Below are 13759 nucleotides of genomic sequence, written 5' to 3' on the forward strand. Positions count from 1 at the left end.
GCTTGGAATGGATTCAGAATCATGAAAACACCCTAGTTTCATATGTCACATGCTACTGAAAGAATGATTAAACTTTGACTTTTTGGCCTTATATAGGATGTTATGGGTATGGTCACATATTATGCTAATAACTAAATTTCCCACAGGAGTTGAATTTCAAACTTTTAGTACATGTTATTAGACACATTTAGAAACAATTGGTGAAGAAATTTCTTGGTAACGATTTAGTTCCCAGATTAGTCAAATACCTGATAAAATGCCCTTACTATAGATAGCGTTCCATTTTGCTTTGTTTTGGTGTTGTCTCTTTCCAGTATGCCAGGTAGCTTTCTTTTGGTTTTCTTATAATCTGGTTAAGTCTATATATGCTTGCGTTTGTGCACAGATTCCCTGGACCAGCTGACTAAGGGGATATCCCTGTATGTTTTCACTATGGTTGAGGGCTATCTTATGTCTATGGAGCATGTCTGGGTTGCTTTCTTTTATGTGGTTGTCAAATTTAAGTGCTCTCTTTATTTTGATAATGAGTGTGTATCGTCCTAATTGTTGTCCTGTAAGCATTGTTTGTTGTTTTCCGTTGAGTGCAGAGGATGGATTTGATATCCATGACCACCACCAATGGGTTGATTGTGGTGGGAAGAGAGGAGCAGATGTTGTCTTTTAGCAAACGCTCAAGCACTTCATGATAACTGAGGTCAGTACCATGGGTCGGTAGTCATTTAGGCCATCTGCGGAGGCGTTCTTGCGTAAAGGGACAATAGTGGACCTCTTGAAGCAAGTGGGAACCAGTGACCACAGACTGGAAAAGGGAGACGTTACTGTGGATTATACCAGGAACTAGTTGACTTGAAGTTTAGCTCTTCTTGAACCACCCGCAGACTATATGCACCTTGAACAATATGGGCCAATTCTCCACAGCAGCAGGCACTCTCCAGTAATCATGCTGCCTCCTCCACCTCTCATAACTCTCCATCTCAGAACAAAGGAAACCAAATACAAACAAAACTACAAAAATACTAATTATGGCTAGCCATAACAGCATCAAGCACCCAAGTAACCACAGTACAGTATACTGCTAATGTGTTAATTTTTTAATTTAAATTTAAAAATAATTATTTATCAGAATTATTGCCATTTCCAGTTTTAGTGATTCATTGTGCTAATTACTCAATTTGTGACAAAACGGTGACTCGTATCACTCGGCATATACGGCAGGAATCAATTCAGCACACAAAAATAATATAGATCATATATATAGGCCTACCCTGTGAGAATGCCTACAGGGTCATTTTCTGAAGGGTTTCTTTTTTTTCCTTCATTTTGGGACCGGTCTACCATGCCAATGGTCTGGTTACCGCTCTAACTGTTGGCCATCCATGGAATGTGTTCAGAATTCAGATCATTTGCCAGAGTCATGTCAGCACTTTGAATGTATGGGCGCTTTAATACTTATTAATACTTCTTAAAAACTTCCTAAGTGGGTCTAAAGTATTTCTAATTAATGGTTAGCGCATGAATGAATGAATGCATTTTATTTATATAGCACCTTTCCAAACATAAAGTTACAAAGTGCTTTACAGGTTAAAACAACAATCAAAAACAACATCAAGAATCAGAAATAACAAAGCATATAATCATAACAACAAACATCAAGGAACACTAAATAAATATATACATACACATATGCCTACATACATATACACACATAAGTAAAACTGAAATCAAGAAAAGCATTTGACATACAGGTGTGTTTTTAAAAGATGTTTAAAGGTGCAGTGAAATGAAAAATACGTTTTTCACACTTTTAGACCATATCCGTGGTCATTATATGGGCATACCTAACAATGGATGCCAAAAAAATGTGAACATTCTCATTTCTGTGTGTTTTTATATCAAAGGTCCATAAAACGATTGTATTATTTATTTATTAAAACGAAAACGTGCTGCGTGATGACGTGTAGAGATACACATCGATAAAAGCCAATAACAATGAAGCTCACCCGTTTAATTTCCCATATTTGCTTGTCCATCCAGCACAGCTGCTACTGATTACAGAAATCCTCCGTTTTTATTACCATTCAATATAACATCCAGACAGTGTATTACTCGGTTTCAACTTAATCATCACGCTAAAATATGTATCCGAAAACATTATAGGGTAGAAATAAGCCACATAACAGTAAACTGGTTGTAGCTGGCCGACCATCTGATTTATAAACAAACACATACCACGCTGTTGCTCATAGCATAGCTAACGTGCCTAGCTACCGTCCCATCGCCTGAAGGGATGCGACGCTCTGATTGGTTCAGAAACTTCAGACCGGTGTTTCATGTGGAAACACCATTTTCATGTTGTTCACCATTTCCGTTTCACTGCGCCTTTAAAAGCGGGCACAGTCTCTGCTTGCCTGAGAGCCAAGGGGAGGGCATTCCAGAGCGATGGTGCGCGTGTCGCAAAAGCCCGGCCACCACGGGTGACAAGGTGAGTTCTGGGTGGGACAAGAAGGGCACAATCAGCAGATCTGAGTCTGCTCACCGGCCTGTGGGGTGTTAGCAAGTCTGTGATGTAGCTGGGGGCTAGTCCATGTAGGGCTTTGAAAGTGATTAATAGGATTTCTAAATCGATTCTGAAACTTACAAGGAGCCAGTGTAGGGTATAGCCAGGATTGGGGTGATATGCTCACGTTTTCATGTGTTTGTAAGCAGACGTGCAGCAGAGTTCTGCACCATCTGGAGGCGTGCTATATTATTTTTGCTCATACTGGAATAAACAGAGTTGCAATAATCTAATCGTGAGGATATGAAGGAGTGTATGACGGTTTCTAGGTCTGCATGTGACAAAAATGATTTAATTGTAGCAATGTTCCTAATCTGGTAGTAGCAGGACTGGACAACTTTGGTGACTTGGGTGTTGAAGGAGATGTCAGGGTCAAAGAAAACGCCCAGGTTGCGGGCTGAGTGTGTAATATTTGTGAATAGAGTGCCGAGTTCAGAGTGGAATGGGAGGGTGGACTGTGGTGGGCCGAAGATTATAATTTCTGATTTGGAATCATTTAGTTTGAGGAAATTTTGTGACATCCACTTTTTTATGTCAGAGAGACATGCCAGTAGCCGTTGTATATTACCTGTAACACCAGGTTTTAAAGGGATGTACAGTTGTGTATCATCAGCATAACTGTGGAAATTTATATCATGACTCCTAATGATGTTGCCAATTGGCAACATATAAATTGTGAATAGCAAGGGACCCAGGATCGATCCCTGTGGCACGCCACATTTAAAAGGAGTTTGAGAGGAGGAGGCCTCCCCAATTTCTACGGAGAAGCTCCTATCCGTTAGATATGATCGGAACCACTCTAGTGCAGTGTTCTTTTATGCCGACCAGGTTACTGAGGCCCACTGTTTCCATTAGATTCTAAATTTCCCCATATCACAAACAAACCCAGATACCTTTCTATGCAAAGGTTTTTATTAAAAGAAACACGTTCACCTTGTCTAATATTATATGCTCTGTAAGATGAACAAGCATTATCTATGCATAAGTAGATTAAAACACATAAAGGTAGCAGCCAGCAATGTATCTCCTTGAATTGTGTGGATTACCCGAAACGAGAGATGAGCTACAGTAAACGTTTCAATTTTTCTTCTGTGCAAGCAGCCAGTAAAATGACAGCTTAGCATTGCTCCCCTGGGTTCCAGACCAGGCCTGGACTGGGAATCTGTTTAAAATGAACTGTTTGTGTTCCTCTGACACATGTGCTATTATTTTAATGGCCTCCAAACCGCAGAGCAATAGTAAAGGATTATTATAGCTTTAAATCACCTGTGAAGACATAGTCCACTATGTGGGGATTACCTTCCTCTATGTGGGGGTTCCATTAATCATCTTTGCCAGGGTGTTGCTCAAATTAAAGACCTAGGCTCTTCTTTGCAGGCACAGCAAATAAAGTGTGTGTGTGTGTGTGTGTGTGTGTGTGTGTGTGTGTGTGTGTGTGTGTGTGTGTGTGTGTGTGTGTGTGTGTGTGTGTGTGCGTGCATGCGTCTCTCTCTCTCTCTCTCTCTCTCTCTCTCTCTCTCTCTCTCTATCTATCTCTCTATCTTTCTCTCCCTCAAAACCTCATTGTTGTTATTCTCACTCACTGTAGCACATGAATAAAACGGAAACCGAAGGGATTGCCACCATTTCACACCATCATTCTCAGGAGCCAATGATAATGGATAAAACCAGATACAGAAAATGCTTCAATTCCAGCCCCTGAAAGGGAGGAGAATAGTCTTGTGTCGTATTTGACCCTGTAAGTAGGCTACAGTAGGCCTACATTAGTTCCAGACTGCATGGCACCTGAACTTGTAAAGCTGTGAGCTCCCTGCTGAGACCAACACAACAATGCTTTTCTGATGTGTATCAACTGAAATCTCTAAAGGTTTTCATGTAAGCAGCTAGTCTAAAAAACATAGGCCTACTGGGAAATCCACAGGGGGCATCAATCAGTTAGTCAGACAGACAGCCAGTTATATCTTATGCATACAGTAGGCTACAAATAATTAATACAGCAAGACAGACAAGCAAGTCTGCAAACAACTACAGTAAAATGAGTTTAGCCAAAACCTCAGACAGACTTGTACGTGTAAACCAGCTGCTCATGAATCACTCAGCCAGACAATCAACCAATCATACATGATAAACATCCCTGTCTTAATTGAGGTCCTGCTGCAGCCTACATCAGGGGACTATCACAGTTTTGTCACCAGGCCTATTGTAGCGGCCGGCTATGGCTTCAGACAATAAAGCGTCGCAGTCCCACCCCCTTTCATGACGACGCCAGGCCCAGGAAATGATTCCCAATGCATTTTTCCTCATAGACATTTCAAAAAGTATTTATTTAAAGACGGTTACGCCGCGGACAAAGCCAACTCGAGTCGTGACAACTCATGACAACAAACACAATATTTTGGACCAAACAAATAATTACAAAGAAGAAGAAAAACAACAAAAAAAGTGTTGTAACCTGCCATTCTTTTCTTCTTTCTAATTATTTGTTCGGCCCAAATGGTGTTTGTTGTCATGATTTGTCACGACAAGAGTTGGCTTTGTCCACGGCGTAAACGTCTTTAAATAAATACTTTTTGAAATGTCTATGAGGAAAATGAACGGAGAATAAGTTCCTGGGCCCTGGTAGGGGGCGGGACTAAGACGCTCTATAGGAGTGACTTTGGGGTGGGACTTCCGGGACTGGGGAGTGAGTGACGGATGTTATGTGTATGTGCTGTGGTGAATGTTGTTGTGTGTGTGATCAGCACTGAGTTACGAGGAACAATCATGGTGTTGTACTGATCCTTCACGAATAAATAGAGAGTCTCAACCTGTGAACTACGTCTCTGCCCCCGGTTCCTGGGATCGTTACACGCCTGTAAAGCCAGAGATTAGGGAGGAGTCTCGCTCAGTTATATATTTTAACAGCTGCTGTAGATGGGCGACGCGTTGACTACCTGAGTACCTGCTGCTGAAAAAACCAAAACAAACCATCATATATTCCATTGGCTGTGGTCTTGGATTCGTCCACTCCTGTCCAAACCAGCATCCCCATTAAAACAGGAAAGGTAGTCCAACTATAAATCACGATCGAACCATGATCCACAACAGTAATGTTACCAAAGTAGTTTTTTACACAAGTAATTGTACTTCTACTCGAGTACAGAATGTCAGTAGGCTACTTTTCCCATATATGAGCATTTGCGCCTGTCGTAGACATGCGCAGAGCAAGTTCAGTCAGGGAACCTCAGTCAGCGCGCCGGCCGGTAATTGGGCCACCGCAGCATCATGCTCTCATCCACATGGTTCACTCAGCCAATCACACGCTCACCCAATCTCTCATACCGGCTACTTGAACCAGAGGTTTTCATTCCTCTGCCTTCTTGCTTGCTTACACTGCTGTTGTATCTGCGTGCTGCTGTCATACAACCTGCGCTTTATTCCGCTTGCTTACTGCTTTGTATCAGCGTGCTGCTGCACTCATTCTGTTTCTGCTGCTGCTGCTATACTGTATACTCGCGCTGCTGTATACAAGTGCTCTTATATTTATTTATTTATTATATTACTTACCTGTTGCGGGTCCGTTTCTTGCTATTGATCGGGGTTGTCGTCACCATGTCTTCAAGCGGTCTGCAGCCCGACTCGGTCTCGGACGTGGACGAAGACTTCACGACGACTGACCTCGACTTTCCATCCCTGGCGTTCTCGCAGGCTGTAGATGCCCAGTCTGCAGATGCAGTCCGCCGGAGCGGCCGTATCGCCCAGAAGCAGGCGTCCATCCAGGACTGGCCGGTGCACAAGATCCTCGAGGATCTGTTCTCCCGTGAGATTTCACCCCCCTTGGGTATATCTCACCACGAGCTATTTGATTTCTTTCTGGCTTCTTTTGAGGGCGAAACGAGAGCCCATCCAGTAGCACCCCCCGCCGCATCCAAAAGAAAAAATACCTCATCGGCGCTACCCGGTGGTCCCGGTCCCTCCGCTCCAGCGACCAAAAAGGCGAGCCGGGCGAAGGATGCTGTCCTGACAGCGCTGCTGGATATTAAATCATCCATGGATCGGATGAACAACCGAATCACAGCACTGGAGGATCCGGCAACAGCAGCCACGTCAGCACCCGCGGCTTCTTCCGCAGTGAGCCACCTGTCAGGTTCAGCGGCTGCTGTTCCTCCATCCACCGCCGCGCATTTCGCCGTTCCTGTCATTTCTCCTGCCACCGCTACGCCAGTCTACATTCCTGCCTACATTCCTTCCTGATAATGAGGCTGCGGTTTGCATTATTAATAAAGGTCGCTCCTCCGTTCCAGCCATTAACAGGTTAGTCAGGCGCATAACTTGGACCTGCGTCATGAATAACTTCATTCTCAAAGCTGCTTTTATTCCAGGGTTGGAGAATACTGTAGCTGATGCTTTGTCCCGTTTTAAATTCCAGGAATTTCATGCCCTGTGCCCAGAGGCAATGCCAGCGGGTCTGAAGTGCCCAACTTTCAGTCAGACCGTACTAGACTAGGTTGTTCCTTGTCTTATTACTTAACGGCAGCAGCGAGCTATATGAGACTAGGTTTGTCAAAGTCTACATTAAAAAGCTACGACTCCGCATGGTCCTACTTTTCATCTTTCTGTGTCTCTTTCTGCGTAGCTCCTCTCCCCGTCAACTTTTCTATTATATGCGCCTTCTTAGTTCACTGTTTTGAATCTCGGAAAATCCAGCCCTCCTCCATCAAAGGCATTATAGCTGGCATTCAGTTCCATCTCCGCTGCAGAGATCCCACCGTGAGTAGTCTACTTGGCAACCCTTCTGTTCGTCTCCTCCTCAATGGGTTTAAAAAACAAATTCCAGGGTCTAAAGACAAACGCCTTCCTATTACTGTTTCAGTACTTAATACTTTAATTCTCAAGCTCCGTCAAGGATTTTTTAGCCCCTATATTGATCTTTTATTAGAATCAGCTTTTCTCACCGCTTTTATGGGTTTTTAAGATGCGGTGAATTCTGCACTAGCACCTTTTCTTTCAATCCTATGCATGATCTTTCTGTTTCTGACTTGGTTTTTTGTGATCACCATTTCACCATCAACCTAAAGCACTCAAAATCAGACCCATTTTGTAAAGGAGTATCCGTGGTAATAACAGAAACTAACACTGATCTTTGCCCTTTCTCCTCTATGTCTCGCTATCTGCAATGCCGTCCATCTGCAACTGCCAACGAGCCCCTGTTTATGACGGATTCTGGCAAAGTCATGTCCAGCCCTTGGTTCTGCAACAAGCTGCGTCTCCTGTGTCAAGGCTGTGGGCTGCCCCCTGATCGCTATACGTCACACTCCTTCAGGATCGGCGCAGCTACTACAGCGGCAGCAAAAGTCCCAACTTCCACCCTCAAAGCCTTAGGCCGGTGGTCCTCTGCAGCATACGAAAGCTATGTTAGACTAGACTTAAAAGATATTTTACAGGCTCAAATTCTAATGAGTCGTGAATAGTGTGTTATTTGCTACTGTTTTTTCTTACTTACTACAGAAGTACAATAAATTCTTTAAACTGCATTTTGCATATTACTGTGGCAGAACTCGCAGCGTTGCCGCATCATGATCATGCATGCGATCATGTTGCTAGCTAAAATTTGAAGCTCCAGGTGGTAGACTACTGGGTACTGATTTCAGATATTAATGATAATGATAGAATGTCCTTTTCGGTGATCCTGGTTGGGTTGGGTTATTTGTGCAGCGGTCATGTTGGTTTTGCAGCGCGCAGTGAACCAGGACACCGTTTAGAACTCCTGGATTTCAGGGATCAACAGGCGCTGTACTGTTGAACACATTGACCTAGTCATCACATAATGCGAACAGGCGCTGTACGGCCGAACACATTGACTAGTCATCACATAATGCTAGCATGACCTACGTCTGATCCATGTCCTATTGGATATCGGTATGGTCTTCCTGTTTCAGGGAACAACAGGTGCTCTGTTGTACACATATGTATAGCTTAGGGCTGGTGATGATCTGCTTTTTTGGGGGTTTCGGATGTTTTGCGCTGTTGGGGGATTCAGAGTCCCTATGGTTGGGACTGATGCGCTTGACCTGAGTACCTAAAAAAGCAGATCCAATACATCGCCAAACCATAATAAACATATTGCATTGTTTATCTCATATTCAATAAATATATATATTACATTCTCCTTGAGTTGTCTGACTGAAATGAGCATTTGCGCCTGTCGTAGACATGCGCAGAGCAAGTTCAGTCAGGGAACCTCAGTCAGCGCGCCGGCCGGTAATTGGGCCACCGCAGCATCATGCTCTCATCCACATGGTTCACTCAGCCAATCACACGCTCACCCAATCTCATACCGGCTACTTGAACCAGAGGTTTTCATTCCTCTGCCTTCTTGCTTGCTTACACTGCTGTTGTATCTGCGTGCTGCTGTCATACAACCTGCGCTTTATTCCGCTTGCTTACTGCTTTGTATCAGCGTGCTGCTGCACTCATTCTGTTTCTGCTGCTGCTGCTATACTGTATACTCGCGCTGCTGTATACAAGTGCTCACCCACCTCCACCCCAGCTACCACCTGTCGTCTTGGATCTGCTGTTTAGGTACGGGGGATTCAGAGTCCCTATGGTTGGGACTGATGCGCTTGACCTGAGTACCTAAAAAAGCAGATCCAATACATCGCCAAACCATAATAATCATATTGCATTGTTTATCTCATATTCAATAAATATATATATTACATTCTCCTTGAGTTGTCTGACTGAACTGCTGGTGGGTCAAACTGAACAACCAATATGTCAATTTGAAGCTATGATTCCCTGCTTTCAGACATCCATAAAAAAATCCATTGGCAGTCCCTCAGTCAAATTTAGTCACAAATGTGTGGACAGTACACTTACAGATTTTGTTCAAACATCACCCAAATTGGTACACAGTCTCTCTAGAGCCATTCAACGAAAAGAGTCTTTCAGATTTGTCAGACTCCATCCCTGATTGGCTAAGATTGGCTTAGCCTACAAAGTTTGCAGGAATGCTCCGTTTCAAACAAAATGCTGCAAATCATGAACACATCGTGTGATTTCCGTGAAATTTGGCACGCACATTCCCACTCGGTCGAGGAAGAAATGCCACTTTTCAACTCAGCCTCATGGTGGCGCTATAATTGGCCGATTAGTGTTTTTACCTATAACTGCACCGATCTGTGTAAAACCTTGTATGCACACTCCCTAGAGGCCAAGGAAAAACCTTTGCCTGGAATTTTTCACATGTGCTCTTTATAGCGCCACCAGGAGGCCAACTAAAATTACTTGTGATCAAGGCGGGTTTGTTTGATTTCTCATAATCAATCCTGATTGGCTACGATTGTCTTCTAAAGTATTCAGGAGTAGCCCGTTTTGTACAAATCGCCACATGGCCCTCCCAAAGGCCTCACCGAGGGTTGTTGCCTACTACAATAATAAATTATGATTAAAATGTAAAAATAAAATAAAACCTCTTATTCCTTTTCATACTTCTTTGCCCAAGCAACTGGGTGTCACGTTCCGTGACATGTTTTCTAGTGTTCCTTTTAGTTGGTGTTTTACTTTTCTGTTGTTTCCCTTGTGTGCTTTTATTTTGTAGTGTGCCTTGTTTGCTGTCACCTGCCTTGTCTCACCTCCCTGTATTAGTGTAACCCTAGTCACCTGTGTTCTGTTTGCCTGTTAGCCTATCCTAGTGTTGATTGTCAGTTGTGTTCACCTGTGTCCTGTTTTCCCCTGCCTTTATATACTCCCTATGGTCCTAATTCTTCAAAAATGAATACACCAGAGTGTAACGGTGGCGGAAACAGATATCGTATTTATCCGTCCGATCAAGCTACGTTAAGATGACGTGTTATTCAGAGAAGCTGGTGTAATCACTTCATGTGTGCGGATCGCTGAGTGTATCCTTTCCGCATGTTTCCCAAGCGATTCGCCTGGTGTCGCCTGGTTAGTTGGAACATCCACGCCCATTCTACACCATATAAGGCAACAGGAAATCTCGAAATACGTCATCATAGCCGGCACAGAGGATTTAAATTCTATACAACAGCGCGATGAGCTTGTAGAGTAGTTAAAGTAGTAGTAGTTAAAGTAGTTAAAGCAAACAGCGCGAGTTATATGTATATAATTATAAACGAAACTTGCCAACTTGGCACGCATTGCTTCACTCCTTGTTAAATGTCAGAACGCTAATAAGTTAACTGATGTTACAGTTACTTTCACATAATGAGAAAGAAGTACATTTGTAGGCTACTGTTCACCACACGACCAAATGCTATATTACAACTCGGCAATGATAAGCCCTTACTGATGAATGCACTGCAGGGTTATAAAAAAAAAGAACGAACACTCGCCTGCAGAAGTAAAATAGATATCCGATACATTTTTTTAATCAGAGCTGCATATTGATTCATGCGGGGAATAGATTAATATCATCTCACTGTCATCTGTTTGAATACATATGTGGAGAATGGATTTGTTCTGATCATGGACATACACGTACGTAGGCATAGCTATTTAAAATTACAACCTTTATACAGCGGGTAGCCTATATCCTCTTTGTCAGATGTAAATTCATTTCATGATGTCGTCATATTAAAATGATTCGCGGGACACGGCAAACTTGATTGATCTCATGATGAGATCAATGTAGAAGCCTACAGCCTACACAGCTACAACGTTGCCCATATTATAATTCATTAAGGTGAGCTGGCTTAAAACTGACTGGCCAAATTGCATGCGCTGATGCCATAATGTGGATTTATAGGGCTAATTAGCCCTCGTGACTGCTGTCTGTCTGTCAGACCGGCATGTCTGTGAACCATAGAATGCCATAGAACATAGAATGCCAGTCGGGGCCGGGCCATGTTCTGTCCTGGCCGGGCTCACCTTGCCGTTATATTAATTTTCCAATGTAAATTTCACCCATATTGGACTCGGTTCAGCGGCAGCATGCTGCTGTCCGCCCCACACACACACACACACACACACACACACACACACCGACAGTCAGAGAACTGACTCACTAAACAACACTAACACACACTAAACAACGTTGGATTCGCACAGTGCAGAATGCAGATAAGTGTAGGCGGCAGGCCTCTATGTTCTTATTATAATTGTGAGTTTGTTTTTTAACATGCAGCGCGAGTCCGCGGGAGCCGACCTACAAGCTCACAACGCGTTGCACTGCGAGTAGCCTAGAGAAGGTTGTCAAGTGAGCAGCGCAATCACGCATGCTATAGAAATATCCTAATAAATAAATAAAAAGGTGTCGGGGCTTGCAGGGGCAGTTTCCTTATGGGACTCTAGGCTAACTTGCCTCTAGAATGCATGCATAGGCATACAAGTGCACTCTGCTTTTATATATAGGCTATTGTTATGATATATGCTGTGTAATGATACTTGGTACTTGTATGTGAATATGCAATGTACTTATATATATATGTATAGTGCACTGCCTGAACTGTAGCATACTCTAGGTCTGTTAGGGGCACGCTGAAGGCCGCGTGCTGCAGGCAGTGATTGTGATGTCTAGTCAGTGACGTCAGTAGGACATGTAGTATCCAAGCATATATATGATCCTGTAAGTGTAATAAACCTTGTGAATGAGTTGATGTGACCCAAGTCTCTGTGTCATGTTAATCTCTTCTCCCGATCAGGCCTGCCCGTATGTCCGTCTGTCCGAACCATGGAAATGTCAACCGGGTCGTCACACACCAGAACCAGACGAGGGTCCGAGTACTTAGAAGTTTATCATAACAGTAATGTTTTATAACAGCTATCATTTTTGTATGTGCTGAACAATGTTAGGGACACATGCCTACATATTTTATCTGCGATTTGGGAACTATTTATTGATTCAGCATGAAGACTAAAGCCTTCTGAACGCTTGCGTAGATTCGTCCGCCACCTACAGAGGTCCCGTAGGATTTGACGGAGTTTCCGACCAACCTACGTGAGCGTCAAGTTCACGGCCATTTCCATGAATTCCAAATGAATGTGGGAAATCCACGTAAATGCCTTTCCGCCCACGTCACGTAATGTTATGAGGTAAGCGCCGTTGTGAATTTGGACCTTTTCTTTCAGTTCCTTTGTCAGGTTGTTATTGTAGTCAGCAGTGTTCTGTATGTTCCTGAGTTTTGGTAAATAAACTGGTTGCATTTGAGCTCTTCTGCCTCGCATTGTGACACTGGGAGCCACGGGAGAGGGCCACATGTGGCTCTAGAGCAGGAGGTTGCCTACCCCTGCACTAGGCTGAGGAAGAAATGCCACTTGACAGTTTTCAAATCAGCCTCATGGCTCTACAACAGGCCAATTAGTCGTGTCACACATACAAAATATATATATATATATATATATATTACTCCTAAACATTTGGCCAAACTTCACACACACACTCCTATCTTCCTGGTGGAGACCCGTGCACAGAAGGGCACTTTTTCTATAGTTCTTTCTTGTGCTGTCATGTCCTGTTTGTGTAGGTCTCACTCTGCCTGTCTGTGGCCACCAGTGGAAGCACCTGAACACCTCCTTCACCTCTCCTGCAGGGCTCTTTTCTTCATTTTATATTCATTTGTTACCAGTCACTTTCATTCCCATTCCACGTCCTTATCCCACACCCCCCTTTCCTTTCCTGTCGACATCCCTATACTCAATCCGTTTCTCCATCTCCCGCTCTCCTTTTACCTCCATACCTGGTCCCACTGGGGGTTCTCTCGCCCTCCTGTATAATAGGTAGGCCCTAATATGGTCATTGGTCTGCATGGAGAGCTTTCATAGTGATCTAATTGATTTCTTCTCTGTTATTTTTGAGGGGTGCTAAGCCCCTTCTATTTCCAGTTTTCAGTGTTTTTGTGTAAACACAAACATTGAAGACAAGTGTGTCAACACAAGCATTGAAATAAGAGCACCCCTCACTTCACACAAGTGTGATTTTTAAAGAATGCTGCTGAATTAATTTAAATTGGCCACAGAAGAGAGCAACATTGATCACAGACCCTCCCAGTGGACACAGAGATCATGAGAGAGTATTTTGTTTGAGACAAAATAACACAATAATAATAATAATAATAATATTTCAACTCCTAATAGCGTACTATACTCTATAGCAGCGGTCCCCAAACCTTTTTGGCCATGCACCCCCTGTCACCTCCCGACCTAGCTGATGCACCCCCTGTTACCTCCGACCTACAGTAGCTATAGCTATAAAGAGACTAGGTA

This window comes from Protomyctophum parallelum, assembly GCF_964188405.1.
Source record: "Protomyctophum parallelum genome assembly, chromosome: 2".
NCBI lineage: Eukaryota > Metazoa > Chordata > Actinopteri > Myctophiformes > Myctophidae > Protomyctophum > Protomyctophum parallelum.